This window comes from Podarcis pityusensis (assembly GCF_964106645.2).
Source record: "Podarcis pityusensis genome assembly, chromosome: 13".
NCBI lineage: Eukaryota > Metazoa > Chordata > Lepidosauria > Squamata > Lacertidae > Podarcis > Podarcis pityusensis.
In genome coordinates, this window is record NC_138038.1 from 26697639 (window position 1) to 26720135 (window position 22497).

Consider the following 22497-nt stretch of genomic DNA (forward strand, 5'->3'; position numbering starts at 1 on the left):
GAGAGAGAAGGGAGGAATTCTGCCTTTGATACCCTTGCAAAAAAAAAAAAATTATTTTTGTAAAAAATCATGCATTCCATAGCAGCGCAAGAGAACCCCCTGTCCTTGCAAACGCAGACAATGGACAGTGTTCCAGGCCTCGATGCCCTTCAAACCTTGCGCCGCCTTCCACACTGCATATTGGGAAGAAATTGTTGAAAAGAGCTCCCGACTTTCTTTTATTCATGTGTTGTTTTATTGCTGGCAAAAGCTGTCAGAGGGCGACTTCTGCCAAAAAGCATCCCCGAGCATCTTGGCCTAACATACAAACGGCATGCTAATGTGGAAATTTTTAAAGAGCCTCTTTTGGTTTTTAAATCGGAATTTTAAATGAACGGCAAGGCGCAGAAGGGACCCAGTCAAACGCTAACAATAATATCGCATCTTTCTCCCTGTTCTCTCTCTCTCTCCCCCCACAACCCCCGGCTCATCCGACAGCTCCTTTTTCCTCCAGCAGGCAAGGAACGTGGCAAGAATTTACCACACTTTGGCCTCCTTAGGGTGGCTGCTTCTCTGTTCTGTGAGAAGGGGGTGAAGACAGAGTTGGCATGTTTGGAGGAAATGATGGTTGAGGGGTGTGGGGGTGATTCTCCAGGGCTTGATCAAAACTAGCCTGCCTACACAGCCAAATTTGTTTTCAGTGCCAGACACCACATGCTATACAGCTGCAGTGATCCGAAGAGAGAGCTTCTGAACATGGGCAGAGTGCCTCTCACGTATCCTTGAGCCACTGCAACCAACAGCACATAGTTTCAATTTCAAGTACCAGCTTACCTACCTCCCAAAGGCCAGCTTTCAAAGAAAAGGTAAAGGTAAAGGGACCCCTGACCATCAGGTCCAGTTGTGGCTGACTCTGGGGTTGAGGTGCTCATCTCGCTTTATTGGCCGAGGGAGCCGGCGTACAGCTTCCGGGTCATGTGGCCAGCATGACTAAGCCGCTTCTGGCGAACCAGAGCAGCTCACGGAAACGCTGTTTACCTTCCCGCTGGAGTGGTACCTATTTATCTACTTGCACTTTGACGTGCTTTCAAACTGCTAGGTTGGCAGGAGCAGGGACCGACAACGGGAGCTCACTCCGTCACGGGGATTCGAACCGCCAACCTTCTTATCGGCAAGTCCTAGGCTCTGTGGTTTAACCCACAGCGCATGCAATATATGTTGTTGCAATGCCACAGCTCCACTGAAGACAAAGATCCAAATTAAAGTTGCTATACACATTCAAAGCATCACTCTCGAGTCTGAGCATCACTTTCTGACCCCTGTATCTGTTTTACAGAACAGCGGAAGAGAACAGATGCAAAATATGTTGCAATGTGATATCTGAAGTCAGGGCTGGCCCTACCATTTGGCAGAAAAGAGGCAGTTGCCTCTGGCAGCAGAAACTGGTGGGCAGGAAGCAGTGGCGAAGTGTTGGAGGGCAGAACTGTGGCTGCACTGCTACACAGCCTGTCCTGCACATACTCAGCTAATCTGCTGCCTTCAGATGCATTTAAGGATTTGGAAAATTCAGCTGCCCATCCAGAGTGCTCCTTTATTCATTGTGGGTGGGCATGTGCCATCTTGTCCTTCATCTTAGGCAACAAATTCTGTGAACCACCCTGAGACATTTGGGTATAGGGCAGTATATAAATTCAATAACAAACAAACAACACAACAACAACAGCAGCAGCAGCAGCATGTCTTGGGCACACCCAATCTGAAGTGAGATTTCCTGACCACCATGCTTTAGAAGTCCATTTTGTAACCTATGGATGAATGAAACGTTCTGCCTGGGATACGGATAAAGCAGCTCTTTTCTAATATTTGTTCAGAATAAATAGGACCAAAAGCCATGAGGGAAGTCTTCTATCACATCAGTCCCATATCATCAGCTAAACCACTGTTTCCCAAACTTGGGTCTCCAGCTGTTTTTGGACTACAATTCCCATCAGCCCTGACCACAGGTCTTGCTAGCTAGGGATGATGGGAGTTGTAGTCCAAAAACAGCTGGAGACCCAAGTTTGGGAAACACTGACCTAAACCATGGTTTAGGCCAGCACTAGGAAACATCAAGTCTTCTAGACTTTTGGACTACAAATCCCATCTTCCCTGACCATTGGGCCAAGCTGACTGGTGCTGATGGGAGTTGTCATCCAAAACATCTGGAGAGCACCACGTTGGCTACCCCTAAGGGTGGGAAACCTGTCGCCTTCCAAATGTTGTATGCTCATCAGTCCCAACCAACATGGCTGATGGTCAAAGGTGCAATACCTGGCGACCTCCACCCCTGGTTTAGGTGACTGGGAACAAACTTCATTGAGCCCTTGAGCTCCTTTGTGTGCAAGAGGAACAGAACGGAAGCATTCTGCTTTAGGGGGAAAACACAGTTCAGTAGCATGTATGTGAACTCAAGGTACTTTTCACAAAAACTAAGAAACAAACCAGAGTTAGTTTTAAACACACAGGACCCAAAGTTGGCCTGATAGTCTTGCTAGTTAGCAAACCCTAGTGGAACCCTGTGGGCTAGCAGCAGAAAGAATAAGGCACCTGGACACTGTTCTAACCTACTGGAGCCTTAGAGAAGCTTGCATTGCTGCCATGGTATCCCATTGCCTGCTGTTCGGTTTTTTACACTGCTCAGGTACTCAGTTCAACCAGGTGAAATTTACAAAAGCAACAAGAGGAAAGAAGTTGATCCTAAGGTTGATGGTAAGGTGTACTTTGACTTTCATTCACGGTCATCAAGGCAAAGGAACCCACAGCACTCCTGAAGTTGAGTTGTGATTCTCATCTTCCCTGACCGTTGGCTGTGGTGAACTGGAATCTAACAGAAGGACCACCCAATTCTCCATTGCTGACACAGGAGGTCTATCATACTCTCTGGATGGAACTTTTGCAGCAGTAGTAACCGCATTTGCCGATGAAAACCACTTCTGGGCGTGGCTGCTGTGTCCAGTGTTGGTTTCTGCACAAGTTGGCCTCATTGCGCGGCAAGCAGCACTTTCCTGGCACACGACCTGCCTGACCCACAGGGGAAGCAGGCTGCAGACCCTCACCTGTACAACCAAGGCAGGTCTGGTGGCCCTTGGGACATTGTTGTATAACTCCCAACCCCCACCAGCCCCAACCAGCATGGCCAATGGTTGGTGTGTGTGTGTGTGATAGTTGTATCCCAAGAATGCCTGGAGGGCAGCTGGTTCTCCACCCGTTGGATGGTAATGTTGGAATAAACCCATCACACCTCGGTCCATCTGTCCGTCTGTCTCTCTTTCACACACACATAAGAAAAAGCAAGCAGAGATTTGGAACGAGCCTGCACAAATCCTGTTCCCAGTTGCTCTCAAGTAGCTGATGGAAAGGTGATCTTGTCTAGTCTGTGGGCTGACTCAGCCTAGCCAGTCTGCGCCAACAGATTGCATTTTCCTTTCTTTTCTCCGCACCCCCCCCACTTTTTTTTTTTTTTGCAAACCACATGGTGTTCTGTTTTTTTAAAAAAAAAATGGCACCCAAATCAAATCCTCCTCTCGCCCCCTCCCTGCAGTCTTGGCCATTGCCGTGCCAGCAATTTATTAAGGACGAATGTACCAGTTGTTGCTAAGCAACAGGTCTCGGCACAGGACAATCAGCGGAGGCAGAGTGCTGGCGACCCCGGTGGGAAATGCGTTTGGAAAAGTTGCCCAGAACCGAGTTTCAGCCTCGAAGCTGGGCAAGGAGGTCTTTCCGGGCCTTTCCACGTAATTATGTAAAGCGTGCCCCAAATTCGTTTTTTCCCTGTTGCCGGAGTGCAGCGGGCCCATAAGGCACATTTGGAAGATAGCAGCGGCATCACACCTGCATGTAATGAATCTGGGAGGAAACAGCCCTTCCTGCTCGGCTGTGCGCTAGGTGTGTTGGCCGCGTGGCAGCCTGCCTGCCTAGCAAATGGGTTTGGGGCATTTGCGAACCACCCAGTGCTCGACACTGTTAGCGTGTGGGGTGGGTGGGGGCAATGGATGTGATAGGCCGGGGAATTGCCGACAGCAGGAGATGCTGCAGAGAGGTCCACCTCAGGTTTTTAGGCAGGAGATTATTAATTATTTCGTTTGCCAACTATATTTATCGAATGCCTTTCCTTTCAAAAATGAAACGAAACTGCCCAACACAATTTGCAAGGTTATACTGCATCAGTTTAAAACCAAAGACTGTGAACAAGCAGTTAAAGAAATAATAGTAATAGTAACAACAACAACAATCCATATCCCTTTTCAGCTGATACAGTCAAAACATGTCCCTGCCATATTGGTCTTTGCAGATATTATTATTATTATTATTATTATTATTATTATTATTATTATTACTACAGTGGTACCTCAGGTTAAGTACTTAATTCGTTCCGGAGATCCGTACTTAACCTGAAGCTGTTCTTAACCTGAAGCACCACTTTAGCTAATGGGGCCTCCTGCTGCCGCCACGCCGCCGGAGCACAATTTCTGTTCTCATCCTGAAGCAAAGTTCTTAACCTGAAGCACTATTTCTGGGTTAGCAGAGTCTGTAACCTGAAGCGTATGTAACCTGAAGCGTATGTAACCTGAAGCGCATGTAACCCGAGGTACCACTGTATTATCATTATTGGAAATGTCTGGGGGAAAGACATGTTTTGACCTCAACAGCCAAAAAGGGATAATAATAATAATAATAATAATAATAATAATAATAATGGGCTGATGAGGTCAAAACATGTCTCCCCGGTATCGGTCTTTGCAGCCACAGCAGGCACTGTAACTCTCCAACAGTTTGACTTCACTCCTCCATTGTCTCCCAAGACAGACAGGTGTCGGCATTTTATATCCCCACCTTTTTCCTAGACAGGGACTCAAGGTGGCTTATGGATAAAATAGCTAAGATAATTACTCCCCCTCAGAATTCTAACCTAAACAGGTGCTGGCAAATCTTGCCATGTCAGATTCTCTCACAGTGTAGCTTTTACGTTGTGTTTTGGCACAGCGGATTTAAGCACCATGCAGCCTCAAAAAAAAAGGCCACAGAAAACTGACCCATGGGCACACCCGCTCCTGAGCCACACCCGCTGCTCAATCCTTCTTCGCACCCTCTTCAAGTGTGTTTCCCCTGGCTGGGATGTGTACTGGAACCCCAATAAATGAATGGAGGAAATGAGAAAAGAATGAGGGGCGTCTGTGCATGCAAAAACCAGTTGGTTGTAATTATTATTACAGTATACCTGAAGGAGCGTCTCCACCCCCATCATTCAGCCCGGACACTGAGGTTCAGCTCCAAGGGTCTTCTGGTGGTTCCCTCACTGTGAGAAGTGAGGTTACAGGGAACCAGGAAAGGGCCTTCTCAGTAGTGGCGCCCACCCTGTGGAATGCCCTCCCATCAGATGTCAAGGAAATAAGTAACTACAGTGGTACCTCAGGTTACATACGCTTCAGGTTACATACGCTTCAGGTTACATACGCTTCATGTTACAGACTGCGCTAACCCAGAAATAGTACCTCGGGTTAAGAACTTTGCTTCAGGATGAGAACAGAAATTGTGCTCCAGCGGCGCGGCAGCAGCAGGAGGCCCCATTAGCTAAAGTGGTGCTTCAGGTTAAGAACAGTTTCAGGTTAAGAACAGACCTCCGGAACGAATTAAGTACTTAACCCGAGGTACCACTGTATACAACCTTTAAAAGACATCTGAAGGCAGCCCTGTATAGTAAAGTTTTTAATGACTGATATTTTAATGTATGTTTAATCTTTTGTTGTAAGCCGCCCAGAGTGGCTGGGGAAACCCAGCCAGATGGGCGGGTTATAATGAATTATTATTATTATTATTATTATTATTATTAATATGCCACCCTTTATCAAAAGATCCCAGGGCAGTGTACAACATTAAGAGCAGTTTACGGAGCATCAATAATAAAAACATAATAAACATAATAAAAAGCATAACAACAAGCAGCATAATAATAAAATAAGACCTCCCCCTTCCAAGCTTTAGCAGGTCCTAGATTATTTAAAGGCCAAAAGCCTGGGGTAAAAAGAAATGCTTTTGCCTGGCACCTAAAGACGTGTGATGATGGCGCCATTTCACAAAGGTCAAATTCACACCTGCTGCCCTGCCCACTTTTGCCTCTGGCCCCACCTACCACTGGCAAGTGTCCCTTGGAAAGTTGCCCAGAAGGAAACAGGGCCCTGGGCTGAAAAAATGTTCTCCTCACCTTTGCATTAGGTAGAATGAGGCAGCTCTCTGAGGCAGCTGATTGGGGAGGGGGGCAAGAAAGGGCAATTATTTGGTATTTTGTTCTATTGTTGTATTTTTACTCCCAAGAGGAGCTGCTTGTGGGATTTTCTGCTTTGGGTGCCAGAAGAAATTGACCAGCCTTGGATACGATAGATGTGGGGAATGGGGTTGGAAGGGGGCACGTTTATCTCTCTCGTCTTGCCCTAGACAGTAAAATAATGATCTTGGGCCAGCCCTTCATACGATGTGTCATACATGTGTTGGAAAACATGCATCTTCCACACGTTATGTTTTTATGTGTACATGTAAAATGGTTTATGTTAACTCATTAAAAACACAGCGTCTGAAGAAACCCTTAGGGCTAATGATCTAAATGAGGATAGGAAAGAAGTCGATAAGCGCTGGCACGCTTGCATAAAAGACGTTTTAAGAGGGACAAAATATATGGGCATCTTCCGAGAGACAGCGAGAGACATCAAAGCTGAGTAAATTAGGGGACCTGATTTTTTAGAAAGGAGAATTTAGATACGTTGGGCATTTTTAGAAATCTGGCAGGACGGTGAAAATCAACGAAAGACAGAAACCTCGGGACAGAAAATCTGCACATGACAATGACATTTAAGATTCTCAGAATCTATTTTATTTACTTACAATTTGAGTGGATAAGTGAAGGTCAACGGATATGTGATGGTGGCCTGCAGATCTGTGCATGCAAATGTGAATCTGCCCCAACCAGGGAGGCAGGATCCATTTTTTTAAACTGCAAAATGTTATTATACAGTCCTGAGGCAGATCTGGCTTTAGACCCTAGAAACTCAGGTCATCTCTCAACTAGACGAATGCCATCTTAGTTTTCCATTGCTGTCTCTTCGGGGTTTCAGACGGGGATCTCCCCTTGCCCTGAACCTGGGACCTTCTGTATGAAAAGTGGCTGCGCCTTGCGAAAATCCAATCTTACCTGCGGGAATGATGCTCGGTTAAGGAAAACCTCTCCACAGATTTCCTATGCGTCTGATGGGATCGGATTCAGTGGGTAAGACCGGGTTTTTGCAAGGCGCAGCCAAGGAACGACAAGAAAAGCTCTTGGTTCTGGGGAAATTAATCGCTAAACAATACGGTCAAAATTTGGGTCAAGTAAAAGCGTGTATGAGCCCGTAGACCAGTGTTTCTCAACCTGTGGGTCCTCAGATGTTGTTGGACTACAACTCCCATCATCCCTGAACTCTGGCCTTGCTAGCTAGGGATGGTGGGAGTTGTAGGCCAAAAACATCTGGAGACCCAAGGTTGAGAAAGGCTGCCTTAGACAATTCAGAGAGGAGAGGGCAATAGACAGCTAGTAGCCATGATTGCTATGCTATGCTTCCACTGTATCAGAAGCAGTAATGTGTCTGAATGCCAGTTGCTGGAAAACACAGGAAAGGAGAGAGCTCTTGTGCACAGGGCCTGCTTGCAGGTTTCCCCACCGGCATCTGATCAGGCACTGTAAGAACAAGATGCTGGACTAGATGGACCATTGATCCATCCGGTTCTTCTTAAGTTCTCATGCCCCCCTTTCCTCTGTGCCGGATTTTAGATTGTAGACTCCTAGGGGCAGGGAACTTCTCTCTTGTGCTCTGAACAGTGGCACTGATGATGACACAGTGATCTTATTATCAGACACGGGTCTTCTAGCCATCGTGTTCAGTTTGGTCCCAAGAAGCACAAAGAAATGTTAGAGAGGCGTCAGCGGCCTGTGACCTTGTTGAACATTTCTACCACAGACGCTGCATGCGCACGGTTCAAACCAAAACCCATGCAAAATAACTCCAACGCGCCCTCAGACTCCTCTCTCTGTGTGTGTTTGCGAATTCCTCCCTTCCCCCTTCTTTTGCAACCAGAATGAGAAAACGCAGGAGGGGTGGAGGTGGGGGCAGGAGAGAGGCAGTGTGCACTGATGGGGAAGCAGGAGTTGCTGTAAAGGAGGCTGAGGGAACATCTGGTTCAATTTGGAGTGACTCTTGGTTCAGAGCCAAGAGGAACCATCATCAGATGCTTTAGGAAGCGAGGGGGAGAGGAAAGATGAAGGCGCACCCCAGGGGATGGATAGAGCAGGCAGGAAGAGACTGCAGCGGGGGAACCTGGAGGGCGGGAGATCAAGGCCGAGGCGATCCGTTTAGAACTGACTCGTCGACGGAGATGCCAAACGGGCAAGAACGGGCAAGGCAAGCGTGCCTTGCCGCTTGGTGCATCTGTGCCTCAGCCTCCAATTATGCGCCATGTTAAAAAAAAATTAAAAGAAGAAGAAGCAAGAGATGGAAGCCAAGGGCAGGGCTGGCTACCCCAGGACAGCAAACGGCACAGTTCATCTGCGTTACGTAGGGGTATGCACTCGGCAGGGCTGCCAAGCAGCCCCAGTTTTACTGGCTTGGTCAGAATTTCATCCTCTGGGCCAGCTGCCAGAAGAGAAGGAATTAAGGCGCGGGTGAGGGTGAGGTCGTTGTGCTTGGACCGATCAATGCCGTCAACTTGGTACACACTCCTTTGAAAACAAAATGCCTTACCGTTTGAAGGGAAACTTCTGCAGAACACAAAGACACTTTGTCTTTATAGCGATCCTTTTAAGAAAACGGGCTTGCCCTCAAAAGGGAAGCTTCCTTCCTTAGGGGGGCACACACACACACACACACACACACACACACACACACACACACTTTTGCCTCCTGTTAAAGGCATTGCACAAATGCTCAGAGGCTGGATTTTTGAACACAGTAGGTGGAAACGCTATGGGGCTGGGTCCTATGGAAACAAGAGGGCTGGTTAAAGTTCTTCACTTGTCCCTTTGCCCAAATGGCTATCTTGCTGCTCCCCCACCCCAGCCCCTTTGAGGTTTTTTGTTTTTTTTTTTGCATAGTGATGTCTTCACTAATTCAGCTTTTGGCCTGGATCCATTCTGATTCACATCTTCATTGCACACGCCTTCTTTTTGTAACGGCATGCAAGGGGGCGTATGCAGGATTCCTGGGTGGTCTTCCCAACCAAGCACTGACCCAAGCTGGACCTGCTTAGGTTTAAGGTTGCTGCATCACGAGCCTTCAAACCACACCTTGGGGCCCTAACTTGGGAGGGAGGTGCAGTGAATAACTTGCATACTTATAGGGTTACAAAAACCAACCTTTTGGGTAGTCAATGACAGGTAGCACCGTCCAGCGTACAGGACATAAGAAGCATTCTGAGGGATCTGTCTAGCGTCCTGTTTCCACCAGTGGCCTGACAGATAGTTCCAGGAAGCCCACATTGCAGGGCATACAGACAGCATCCTTCTTCACCTGTACCTTGTAAGCAAACTGGAACAAAACTGGAACCTTTGTGGAAGCACATCAGGATGAATGCTCAATAAAACAGGTCACTGGGAAGAGCCCGTTGCTTAGGCTACGATCCTATGCATGCATGCTTTGGAGTAAGCCCCAACGAACATGGTGAGACTCACAGATTGTTTTCAGACAGATCGCAGTTCCGGCACCTCTCAGGTGGGCGCCATTGCCATTCTAAGAGAATGAGGGAGGTGTTTGTGGTGATTTCCAACATCTCTTTTTCTAGAAAAAGAACACTGGCGAGACTTACTTATGAGTAAACATGCATGGGAACGCGCTGTCCAATGCATTAAATAATGCTGAGCATGTTTAGAATACTTGAATTTTGCTTCAGCTGTTTCAGGCATAGGCAAACTTGGCCCTCCAGATGTTTTGGGACTACAATTCCCATCATCCCTGACCACTGGTCCTGTTACCGAGGGATCATGGGAGTTGTAGTCCCAAAACATCAGGCGGGCCGAGTTTTCCTACGCCTGGGCTATTTCAACTGACTGATTTGCCCTTCAGCAACTGGTATACAGAGGTAGACTCCCTCCAACGATGGAGGCTCCACTCAGCTATCGTGGCTGATTGCCATTGACAGAGCTACCTTCCATGCCCTTTGAAAAAGCCACCAAAGCTGGGGGCCTTCCTCCACCAGCTCTTGTGGATGTGAGTTCCACCGGTTAACGCCATTTCATGCGAAACTGCCCTTTCCCCTTTGTCCATCCTGAACCTACAGCCGGTCACTTTAACCGAGCGACTCCGGTACTACGACGAAAGGGGGAAAGCGGTGTGACACTCTGCTTGCTCCATTTCGCTTTCCCAGCTTGCTCGACACACCCAGCTGGGTGGGAAGGGAGAGAGAGAAAAAAAACAACTGCCCAAAGTCCACTGGTCGGAGGAAAGGCGGGCAGAATTAAGATATAGAATGTTAACGTATGTCAGGAATAAATGAGTGCCACAAAGGAGTATAATCTGTTTTTCTAATATGACCACAAGCAGAGTGTTAGTGGAATTAGGCCGACAGCTGCTACGTTATTTCCCCCCCCCTTTCTCTCTCAACTCCCCCCACCGCCACCCCTCCTCCCAAGTGCTCCACGCGCCAGTAATGGGTGTGTGTGTGTGTGTGTGTGTGTGTGTGTGTGTGTGTGTAGGATATAGAGGAAAGAGGAAAAAACCCAGCACCCACCACCAGCCATCCCTATTTCTCTGCCTCCATTCTGCGGTTTCTCCGCAGGCACTGCTGCCGAGTTGGCAGTCCTTTGGCGTCACACCTTACTGCTTTTCAAGATTGCTCCGTAGAGAGCTGGGGAAAATGGCAATTTTGTGTTGACGCCGCTTGGCAGCAGGGGGAAGGAGTGAAGAAAAAGTTGGAACCCGTGCCAAGGATTCCCTAGGGAGAGATAGGAAAGATAGAGAGAGACAGGCATAGGGGAAGTTCACCCGCACACACACACACACACACACACACACACACACATGCCTCACATACATGAGATACAGTTGACTACTTATGCCTGCTCCCGCCTCATAGGGAGCAAGCTGAAATTGACCAACTTCATTCTAAACATACAGTGTATGTTGCAAAGGGAAAGATGGGAGGAGAAGGTGGAGGGGGGAAAGCCTGTTCCTTTCTGTGTGTTTGTGTATGTTGCTTAATTTTTTCTTTTTTTTTTTTTTTTTGGATAGCAGTAGAATGCAGTATGCAAATGAGATTGTTATTACCGCAATGTTCATCAAGCTGAGCTGAGAAGACATTAATAGCCTGATGAATATGCATGTGAATTTGTTAATTAAGTTAATTATTCTGCTGAAAATGCATTCGTCTTCCAAGGACATTCTCCCAATGATTTCTACATGCTCCAGTCATTAGTCATGCTATATTTTATCAGTGAAATGAGTTTGCTTAAGTTGTAAAAAAAAATTAAAAAAAATTAAAAATTACCCCCCAAATTTTTTTTTACAGGAAATACAAAATAAAAGAAGGAATTAAAAAAACAAAAGAGGAGCGAGAGAACTGATAATGTATGGAAGAGAAAATAGACAACTAAAACATTTTAGGTGACGGATACAAAACAAAAGTTTGAAGGACTCTGTAGTTTGGAAACAACAATGTGAGAAGCTTGTTTTTTTGTGGGGGGGGGCCCATCCCAGCACACTCAATTTGCCTTTCCGTCTGTCCATCTCTCTTCTTTAACTTCTGTCTTTTGTTTGATGAAAAAAAACTTTTTTTTTATTCTGGTGCCAAATTTCCAACACATTAATTAATTGTTGTAGCCAATTAACTGTAGTTGTGCAAATGAGTTTAGCACTAATTACCATGCAGTGCTTGTAATCACATAAAAACTTGCTGAGAGAAAGAAGAAAGGGGTGGGGGGAAAGAAGAGAGGAAGAAAGGGGGGGAAAGGGAGGGTGGAGAAAAAGGGAAGAAAAACTGATAATGCCACGGCGTCAATAACTTCAAGCAACGATGCATGTCAGCACCTTGCAACACCTGAGTTATGGCAGCCAGGGTCCAGGTCCAACAGGAGCAAGAGAAATAAAGCAGACCCGGCTTGTGATCTGTGGGCAGAGCCCCAGGGGCAGGAGAGGGGACAAATTGAGCAATTGGCTTGAGAGGTTACAGGGTGGAGTCTACTACAGCTGTTGCATCAGCCCATTCCATGCATGCAAGGCCTTGCCAAGAAAAATAATAATGGCCATACGCATTGCTTCGCTTCAAAATAATCAGATTTTCAAAGACTGGTTCCGATTCAAAAGGCCATGGAAATTTCCAACACATTGCACCTTCTTTGCTGTTGCAGAATACAGATACAGTGCTACCTTGGTTCCCAAACAACTTAGTTGTCGAGCAAATCGGCTGCCGAGCGCCGAAAACCTGGAAATAGGTGTTCCGGTTTGCGAACATTTTTTGGAAGCTGAACGGCCGGCGCAGCTTCCGATTGAGTGCAGGAGGCTCCTGCAGCCAATCGGAAGCTGCGTCTTGGTTGTTGAACCTTTTCGGAAGTCGAACACACATCCGGAACGGATTCCGTTCAACAACCAAGGTAACACTGTACTATCTTTGTGGATATGTGTTGCATTAGAAAACTTGCAGGAACGGATTTAGAAATGAGATAAAATTACTCACTGTCTGCCTGCCTCAGTCTAGCCATTACAAGCCAGGCCAAACAAGAGAAATCTATCAGTGCTCTCAGAAAGTACAGTACTTGAGACTGTCTGAGCTGATGTAGAATAAAGTGTGTGCAGTCAGCAAGAGGGAAGGCAAAAGGCCACATTTCTGCAAAAGGCCCTGGAAGTCTCAGGATGAGAGCAGGTCAGAGTGGGACCATCAGAATGACCAAACCCGACCAAGACTCACTGCTGGGATCAATACACTATACATTTATTTACGAGTCACTCTGAACCTTAGAGCTTACGTATCTCTTTGAGTTTTCCAAACAATGCCCTAGGCTGATACCTATTCTGAGATTGACCACTCACAGCAAGCATGAACAAATTACACTTCTGAACCATCACCTAAAGGAGAGCAGGACCTCAAAGAATACAGAAACTGGCCATCGCGTTATTAAACAACACACTCCTACCATTGGCACCAATGGCATACTAGGAACTGAACCAAATTCTAAGATGTGATGTGAACCCTAGATGGGCTTCAGAGGAAGGTGGCTGTTATTTCATGGTCAATTGCAGGCACCATCAAATGCATTTTGAACCCAGCCAAAATTCCTTATGTGTGCCAAGGAGGTGGGGGGGGGGGAATGGACATATATTCCCCCATGAGGGATCTCAGCCTGCCCCCAACACAGCTAGGACGACTAGAGTGCATTATCTCCAGGGGGAAGTCTTAGGCTTGAATCCCAGCACCTATTTCCAGTGAGAAATCCCACACTGGATTGTGGCATGCTATGCTTGAGCCATTTCAAATACTTTAACCCATTTTTTTACACGCACAAAAAACACACACTCTCATTTGAGTTTGGACCAGACAGGGAACTTCCAGGATGAGACACCTTGTTTGCTTGAGCTATAACTATGTGGATTGTGTAAATCAAGGATAGGAAACATGAGACCTTCCATATATTACCGGACTCCAGCTCCCATCATCTCTTACCACCAGCCATACTGGCTGGGGCTGGTGGGAGTTGTGCCCCCCCCCAAAAAAACACACACACACACCTGGAAGGGTCATCGGTCTCCCTGGCAGGAATGGCATGTGCAAGCATGCCATTTGTGCAATTGGAGTGAATGGAAGGGTTACTAGGCCTAAGTATAAGGCAGAAGGAAACCTGCGGCTCGGCTGCATCTAAAATCAAAGGGCATCCCTTCTGTTTGACAGGAAGTGCTGAAACAAAGGAACAGCCCTTGCATTCTGTTGCCCTGCTGTGTACTCACCTTTCTACGGATGGCGCAGTCTTCAGAGAAGAGGGATTCTAGGAGACTTCTAGCATGTTTGTAAGAACCTATTAAAAAGGAAGACGTAGAAGGGTATACATGGGTCCATGGCAAACATACAGGCAGCGTCACTTCTCATACAACATCATCAGCTTGAACCCCTCGAAACCCAATAAGCTTTGAGCACAGCAAAACGCCGGGTCGGTTTAAGGATTTTAGCGGGCTATACAGCACAGGGGCATCCCTGTGCAAAGTGAGTTTGCGCACCACCAGTCCCCCAGAGAAATCACAAAATACTCTCAGGATCATTCCATTTCATGTGTGGGGAGCCAATAGTGGTCCAGATGTTTGCTATATCAATTTATAAATATCAATTTATAAATTTAGACCACAGCACCACAGCGGGTGGTGCTATGGTCTAAACCACAGAGCCTCTTGGGCTTGCCAACCAGAAGGTCGGCGGTTCGAATCCCTGACAGATTAAAATTTTACAGTCACATATTCAACATACAACATAGAAACAAGATTTCAAAGCATCTCTAGGACTTCCCTCCTCCCCTTTGTGGGTCCTATTGTTAATCATTTCCTCCTGCATCTTTTATAATAATCCACATCTTTTACCTCTCCACTGTGTCCAAAAACCACCATTAAACTACAAGTGTTTTTCCAGTCCTACTAACGATTTTAACTGTTTGCCATGGTTTTAAAGATACATTATAAATTTTTCCCATTCCTTATTAAAATTTTGGTCTTCCTGATTTCTGATTCTTCTGGTCATTTTAGCCATTTCAGCATAATCCATCAATTTAACTTGCCATTCTTCTCTGGTAGGAACTTTATCTTATTTCTATCTCTGGGCCACAGCCAGGAGTTCTTTACCTTTACCTTTACCTTTACTTTTTATAAATAGAATTATTTACCAATATCCAGAGCAACTGTCACACATGATAAAAACCAAATACAAATTTTAAAATCAGAGAGCAGCTTGCTATTATAAAAAGATGTATTCTTAATTGTCTACATAAGCCTGACAGGATAATAATAATAATAATAATAATAATAATAATAAAGTTTCCAGTAGGCATTGAAAAGGTGGAACAAAAGGTGCTGAACTGTTGCTGGCTTCCGGGTCCCACCAGTAAGCCACTTTGAGCTCTTTGGAGAAGAATGTGTGGGATCTAAAACCAGGAAAACTCCTTTGTCTCCTCCCTCCTCCCTGTCCAGCTGGGCATGGGCTTCCAGGACCCCTGAGAGCTACCTTCCTTTGGAGTCTGCCTTGGGGGCGCCAAAGGAACAGCCACAAGGTGCATCGGTGAGACTACTGCATCCAGAAAACACCTTTGAGGACTATCCTTAGATGACGGCTTCTTTGAAATGTCAAAGCACAATGGCATTCTATTTATACTACACCTTCCTCTAATTAAGCTCTCAAGGTAGGTGGCATTTTGTAATCAGGACTGGGGGATAAGGGGCAACCTATGATCAAAGCGCTTCTTTCAGTACCGTGGAAACATCAAAACGATGACGATGAGTGCGTTCCACTTACTACAACCGTAATTCCTGAACATAACAGGTGCTGGTTTTAAGTTTACATGGAAACTTCCAAACCTCCCCCTGCCCCCAGTTCCAGGCTTGTGAGACGTTGCTATGGATTCGTAGTGAACTTGCAAAGCTGCCTTATGCAGAATCAGACCGTTCACCCAGCTGGGACTGTTCTTATTTTACTTGGTCTGCCGATGGTTCTTCAAGGTTTGGGGCAGAGGTCTCTTGTCTCTCCAGATCCTTTAACGGACAATGCTGCAGAATGAACCTGGAACTTTCCCCCTCTTGCCAAGGGGTGTGTTGTACTACTGAAATATAGCTCCTCTACCCAGCGGCGGAGGAAGCTAGGGGCAGGGCGAGCCACCCATAGGGGCGGGGCAAGGGTGGGCACACCGCAGGGCCTCTGGAGTCTGCCTGTGTCCTCCCACTCAGCCGCCCTACAGCTGGGGGAGACACGTGGCTCAGGCGCGCTGCAGGCCCCGCGGTGAGTGCCGCCCACCATTTTGTCACCCCCCTCAGCGGTGACACCCAGGGCAGCCTGCACCCGCTGCACCCCCTTCCTCTGCCCCTACCTCTACCCCACCCCACCCTACCTAATTATCCCCATATTGAAGACGGAACAACCAGGGCTGAGAAATTGCAGTTTGTCTAAGGCTGAGACAGGAATTCTGAACACTCAGTTCTGAATTACCCAAGTTCATAAAACCTAAGGAGAGGCCTGCTGGGTGAAGCTAATGGCCCGTCTAGTCCAGCATCCTGTTCTCACAGAGGCCAACTAGATGCCTGTGGGAAACCCACAAGCAGGATCCGAGCGCAAGAGCCCTCTCTCCTCCTGTGGGGTTTCCAGCAACTAATACAGTGGTACCTCGGGTTACGTACTTAATTCATTCCGGAGGTCCATTCTTAACCTGAAACTGTTCTTAACCTGAAGCACCACTTTAGCCAATGGGACCTCCCGCTGTCGCCGCGCTGCCGGAACACGATTTCTGTTCTCATCCTGAAGCAAAGTTCTTAACCCGAGGTACTATTTCTGGGTTAGCGGAGTCTGTAACCTGAAGCACATGTGACCCGAGGTACCACTGTATATGGAAGCATTTCTGCCTCCAACTGGAGCCATTGATTCTCCATGAATTTGTCTAGTTCTCTTTCGAGAGATGAGAAGGCACTTTGTGCATGTTCTGGGGCAGGCGCACAGGCCTGCACGGCCACTTGAGTCTTGGAAGCAAACCCCTCCCCCCCCCCCCAGATCCTGTTAGGGAGCCCTGGCACCAATCACACCCTGGTTGGTTGCCTCTCTGCCATCTGAGCGGGAAGGAGTTAAAACAAATGGTGTGGGCATACCATAAATTTCTCCCTCTCTCTCTCTTTTTTGCAGAATGCAGAGGGAACTGAGTTAGAGAAGTGTGCGGCGGGGTGGGCGGGTGGGGGGGAGAGAGGCTGGGAAAACGCCAGTAGCTTGTCTCTAGGTAACAATAAAGACTACAACCAAGGAGCATCTGCTTCCCTTACTCCTGCTGCATCACAATGTTGGAATAACGCTAATAAATTGGCAGGCACAAACACACACAAGCACACAGACGTGGATCACAAAGGCAGGTTGAGCTGACCCCCACGTCTAGGAAGATCCTACCTTTCCTTGGGGTGAAGAGAGAGAGAACTGGGGGTGGAGGAGAGAGAAATAGTCCATAACTAGGAATTTGTAAACTATGTGCCCTAATCTCAAACCCAGCTATTGAAGCAGATCTTCCACATACAAGGTTGGCGCGAGCACCTGGCATCCTTGGGCAGCTGCCAGGGCCCCCATGCTAAAGCCCGCCTTGGCCTTCCCTTGCTTTCATTCCCCCCCCCCCCCCGCCGTCCCAGCATTCTGAGCAGCACCAAGAGAGGCTGGATCCAGCCACCTTTTGCTTTCTCAAAATGCCCCCGCCTCCCCCGATCTCTCTAAGGCAGGGGTGGGGAAATCTGTGAGCCTCCGGAAACTCTGGCCCCAGTGAGCCTGGCCAATGCTGAGGGGGGGTGTGGGGTGAGTAGGATTTGTGCTCCGGGAACATCCAGAGGGCCAACAGTTCCCAGCCCCTGCTCCAAGGCAGCCTGGGAAATTGGAAGGCTGGCTAGACCCAATTAAAAGGACAGCTGCTTGGTGCAATTCTATTATAGCTGCAAACAGGGTGAGGTGGAGGGAGGCGCCCAAACCTGAAGCCAGGCCTGTTCCCCGTTGCTGGAGGTTGTGAGAAACCACAAGAGCCGCAAGGGATCACAGGTTCATTATATATATATATTTTAGGGTACCAGGCAAAAACGTTCCTCTTCAGTCAGGACTTGGGCTGCTTCATATTCTACAGCCTCTTAAATGGGTTTGTGGGAGGAGGGAGGGCAGTTATTGTTCTGCTGTTTGTGTTTTAACTATTTATCTGTACTTTTGCACCTTGTGTTTTGATCTTGGGAACCGGCCTGAGATATTTCAATGAAGGCCAGTCTATAAATCTGATTAACAAACAAACAAATAAAACGAGGCTGTTAAATGGGTGGAGCAGGGCTCTTTCAAGGAGTGGCTCCAACGGGTGGTAAAAGAGTGAGGGCCGAACATGGTGTTAACTCTGAATTTCTGCCCTTGCTGAGCTGAACAGCAACTTTTGTTCAGTTTGGTTGTTTGAACTGTGAAATCCAGCAAGAGAGAGAGAGGGAAAGAAAGAAAGAAAGAAAGAAAGAAAGAAAGAAAGAAAGAAAGAATACATAAAGTATACTGTGAGAAGTCAATCATGTTGTTCATTTACAGTAGAAACATTTAATTTGCACTGTATTGTGCATTGTTTATCATAAGTCATTTTATATTTCTGAGAGAAAAGGTGTGTTAAAATGTTCTAAATAAAATACATACCCTTCTACTTAGGAGTACAGTGGTACCTTGGGTTACAGATGCTTCAGGTTACAGACTCCACTAACCCAGAAATAGTACCTCGGGTTAAGAATTTTGCTTCAGGATGAGAACAGAAATTGTGCGGCGGCGCAGCGGCTGTGGGAGGCCCCATTAGCTAACGTGGTATCTCAGGTTAAGAACAGTTTCAGGTTAAGAATGGTCCCCCAGAACGAATTAAGTTCTTAACCCTAGGTACCACTGTACTTTTTAAGTCACCATGGGGCCCTCCAGATGTTTGACGGACTCTAGCTCCCAGCAACCACAGCGAGCACGACCAATAGTCAGGGATGATGGGGGTTGTAGTCCTGCAACATCTGAAGAGTGCCACATGGCCGACCCCACTTTTAAGGTCTCCCACCCTCCCAGATTACATAAATCTAAGGTGCAGTCCTAGACCCACTTACCTGGAAGCAAACTCCATTTAATTCAATATGTCTTACTTTGGACTACACATGTATGGTATTACTCAGTACATGATTAACTCTAATCACAAGTTTGCAACATGTATACAGCTATGTATATGAGTTGTAGTCAATCAATCAATTTTGCATATTGATTAATCAATCAATTAAATTTGCATCAACATAAAAGCAGCAGTCCTGAAGTAAATGTATTATTTCTGTTTTTAAAATGCACTATTTTAGAAGACATATCTCCACCTGCATTGGGAGAGGGAGACTGGTGGCTTTTCAAAGATGACACATACTCAGCATTTATGTACTAATGAAATAATGGCTAATTATTTCAAAATCTGCCTGATTAATTGGGGACACCTTTTTATCAAACTGTTTTTAATTATTAATCCTACCAATTAATCAGCTAAATCACTGGAATTTCTTTCTTACCCATTGTTTACATGCAGCATTATATTTGGATATTGGCTGTGGCTCAATGGTAGAGCATCCGTCTTGCATGCAGACAAGTCACAGGTTCAGTCCCAGCAGCCAGGAAACAGGAAGTACTCCAATCTGCCCCAGTGTTTCCTGAGTACAGTGGTACCTTGGTTCTCGAACTTAATCCATTCCAAGAGTCCGTTTGACTCCCTATGGTTCAAAAACCAAGGCGCGACTTCCGATTGGCTGCAGGAGCTTCCTGCACTCAATCGGAAGCCATGTCGGACGTTCGGCTTCTGAAAAACGTTTGCAAACCAGAACACTTACTTCCGGGTTTGTGACATTCGGGAGCTGATTTGTTCGGGAGCCAAGCCGTTTGGGAACCAAGGTACCACTGCACTTGGTCATTGCCAGAACCCACGATGCATTGAAGCACTCCCTCCTGAGCGCTCAAATCTGCATTGCCCATGGTTTCTCCATGGTACCTTGTTTCCACAGTCAAATTATTTGGGGTCCAACATGATGAATTGCTAGGAGGGCCAGATCGGGCCTGAGGACTGTGTTTTGGATTCTGAAACTGTACCGCCCTCAACTGTTTGACAGTCTCGTGCTCTTTTTGCTCTGCCTCAGTCTCCCTTGCTGTCCAGAATTTGTTGTTGTTTAGTCATTTAGTCGTGTCCGACTCTTCGTGACCCCATGGACCAGAGCACGAGCACGATCTTCTTCAATTATGTTTGTGAGGACATAACTATTTCTTCAGATCCCTCTTTAGCCTTTCAACACAGCCTCTCTAGCTCAACCTCTTAAACCCAACCCTCATCACCCGTAACTCAGCCTAAGTAGATACAACTGGATCAGTCACATTCACACACCCCTCTACACACACCTTAATTTTCTTCCCTTTCCTTTGTCTTCCCCACTCTCAAATGTTATGACTGTAGTGGTGGTAGTGGTGTGGGGGGGGGTCCTTGAGAGATCCCCACAGTCGAACACCCTGGCATTTTTTCCTTGTGTAACCCTGCAGGACACAATGTATGCCGTTGGCTCTAGTAAACATTAACTACCAAGGGTAAAAGTAAAAAGTCACAAATAATAATACTCAACAAAAGTGTTGCCAAAATTGCTGCGTTCTGGGTTTGTTTGTTTTGTAACGATACGCAATGCTCTTTTACGCCACACAGAAGGGAGAAAAGGCAGCGGGGGAAGACATGACACTTGCGACATTTGTGAAAAACGGGCTCCAGCCTCTATGAGATGGGTATGAGAGGAACAAATAGGTTTCCCAGGGTGATCGCCATAGAATTGCCAACATATTGGAAATAGAAGGCTTCACACACACACTCTCTTCCTCTCTCTGTGTGTGTGCAGGTCATGGATGGATGGCAGCTGTCCTTCCCTGTGGCACCCTCCTTGCCAGCTGTCGCTGTTTGACCCAGATAGTCTGGGTTTATTCTAGGTTTTCTGTTATATATATTTCTCTACCTTTCCTCCCCTAGACCCTACCCCTTCCCCATACCTTAGATATCACATTCCTCTGCCCCCAAACCAGCTCATCAGTCCCTCTTTGTCTTCCCTTCTCCCACTCTTGTCTTATTCCCCACCTTGTGCCTGGGATGGTTGTGGGAATGTTGAGGGTGGCAGGAGAGGATATACTGATTATTATTATCCTTCCTAACTTGTGCTAGCAAGCTTCTTCCCTTAGCAGAGTGCATTCCCCTTCTTACGCAGCAGAAAACTGGTTGCAGGCTCGTGTGAGCCTCTTAAGACAATCAACAATTAAATCCGGCTTGCCCAGATTGAGATATGTTCTATTATTCCAGGTAAGACCCCTTTGATCCCTCCTAAAAGAATAAAGACACAACAGTCTTATTCATAAGCAAAAAAATGTAGTTTTACTCATGATCAGGCATAGCACAGTGTGATCCCTGAAGGCAGACTTTAGGCTTAAAGTTACAAACATGTACGAACAGGTTTACCCGACATGGGAGATAACCTGGGGGACTGCTTGTTGGCAGCCAGCAGTACAGTCCAGGTGAATCAGGAAGTTTGCAAGACGAAAACGATCGAAGAGAGGGAGGTGGCTGCGTGACTTGGCCTTTTACCAGGTCTGGAAAGGTCACGCCCACCACTGGTCACATTCAAGAGGAAGGATGCTCCAGGCCAGGAGGAACAGGAAGTTTCGACTGGCTGGACCAAACATTCCCTTGCATGCCCACTCTAGCAAAACAAGGAATGTTGCATTTGACTGCTCCCAGTGGATTACATGCCACATAGGGCTCCTGCCGTCAGTTTCTGCTTCAGTTCCCTTCAAACCCCTCTTCAATACCTCATTTTGAGCAGTGGACCGCCCTGCTTACAGATCACTTTTCGGACACCAAACACGCTAGCCAACCATTGCACGTTTTTTCCTGCACAAGCGTTTTTTAATCCAATCTAGCTGCACAAAGGTCTGAATGTTTAACTCTAGCAGTTATCATGTTTTGAAAAACACATTCAAGATTGACTGGTTTGCTTTGCGGCTATATATGAGTCATAGGATCACAAAGGGACAAATAAATCGTAGGACTTCTCTCTCGGGGGCAAGATTATTTTTTCCCATGACAGTTCTGAGAGCCACAGATCTCCTGTCATTGCAATTATTCATGGGACCACAGGAGAATCATTTAAGTTCAACCCTGTGCTGAAAGGAGATCCACAACCCCACTATCAATTCTTTTTTTTAATGGGAGGATGGCCACTTGAAAATTGCTGGAGAGTTCGTTGCAACAGTTAGTAAACTTTTGGGGGAATATGACAGATCAAAGCACATACACATACTTTAATATGTGATTGATGTGCCTATTTGGGGGAGCAAAGTTCTGTGAAGTTCAGTATAAAGTTTCTCAGGTCAGGTTCAGCAAAATTACACTTACCTGGTGAATTTTTAAGGGAAATTTTTTTAAAAGGAAAAACCTTGTTAGCCTTTTTTGGCTACCTTGGTCAAAACAGCCTTGATCTCTGTCATCAGGAAAAAAACGAATTAAGTGCAGTGTCAAATACAGATATTCTTTACTGTTCAATAGCCTTTCCAAGGAATGGAATGGAAGCTTGCAGACCAAAGTTTGGCAGCCTTCCAACTCTACAATTCTGTGATTCTATGAACCTCTGGCACATGCAATCCAGGGCAGTTTGCCACAAACCAGGAACCAAGTCATTGCAGAAAAGTGCAACGTTGGCAAGTAGCTGAAGATGCCTC

General features: G+C 46.6%; 1 long non-coding RNA gene across 1 annotated transcript in view; it reads right to left on the reverse strand.

Annotated features, from left to right (window-relative positions):
• Window positions 1-22497, reverse strand: part of LOC308461448 — a 57704-nt gene that overhangs the window by 25171 nt on the left and 10036 nt on the right. The window contains exon 2 of the long non-coding RNA XR_013978898.1: window positions 13971-14038. This is a non-coding gene — a long non-coding RNA (uncharacterized lncRNA). The remainder of the gene's footprint in view (window positions 1-13970; window positions 14039-22497) is intronic.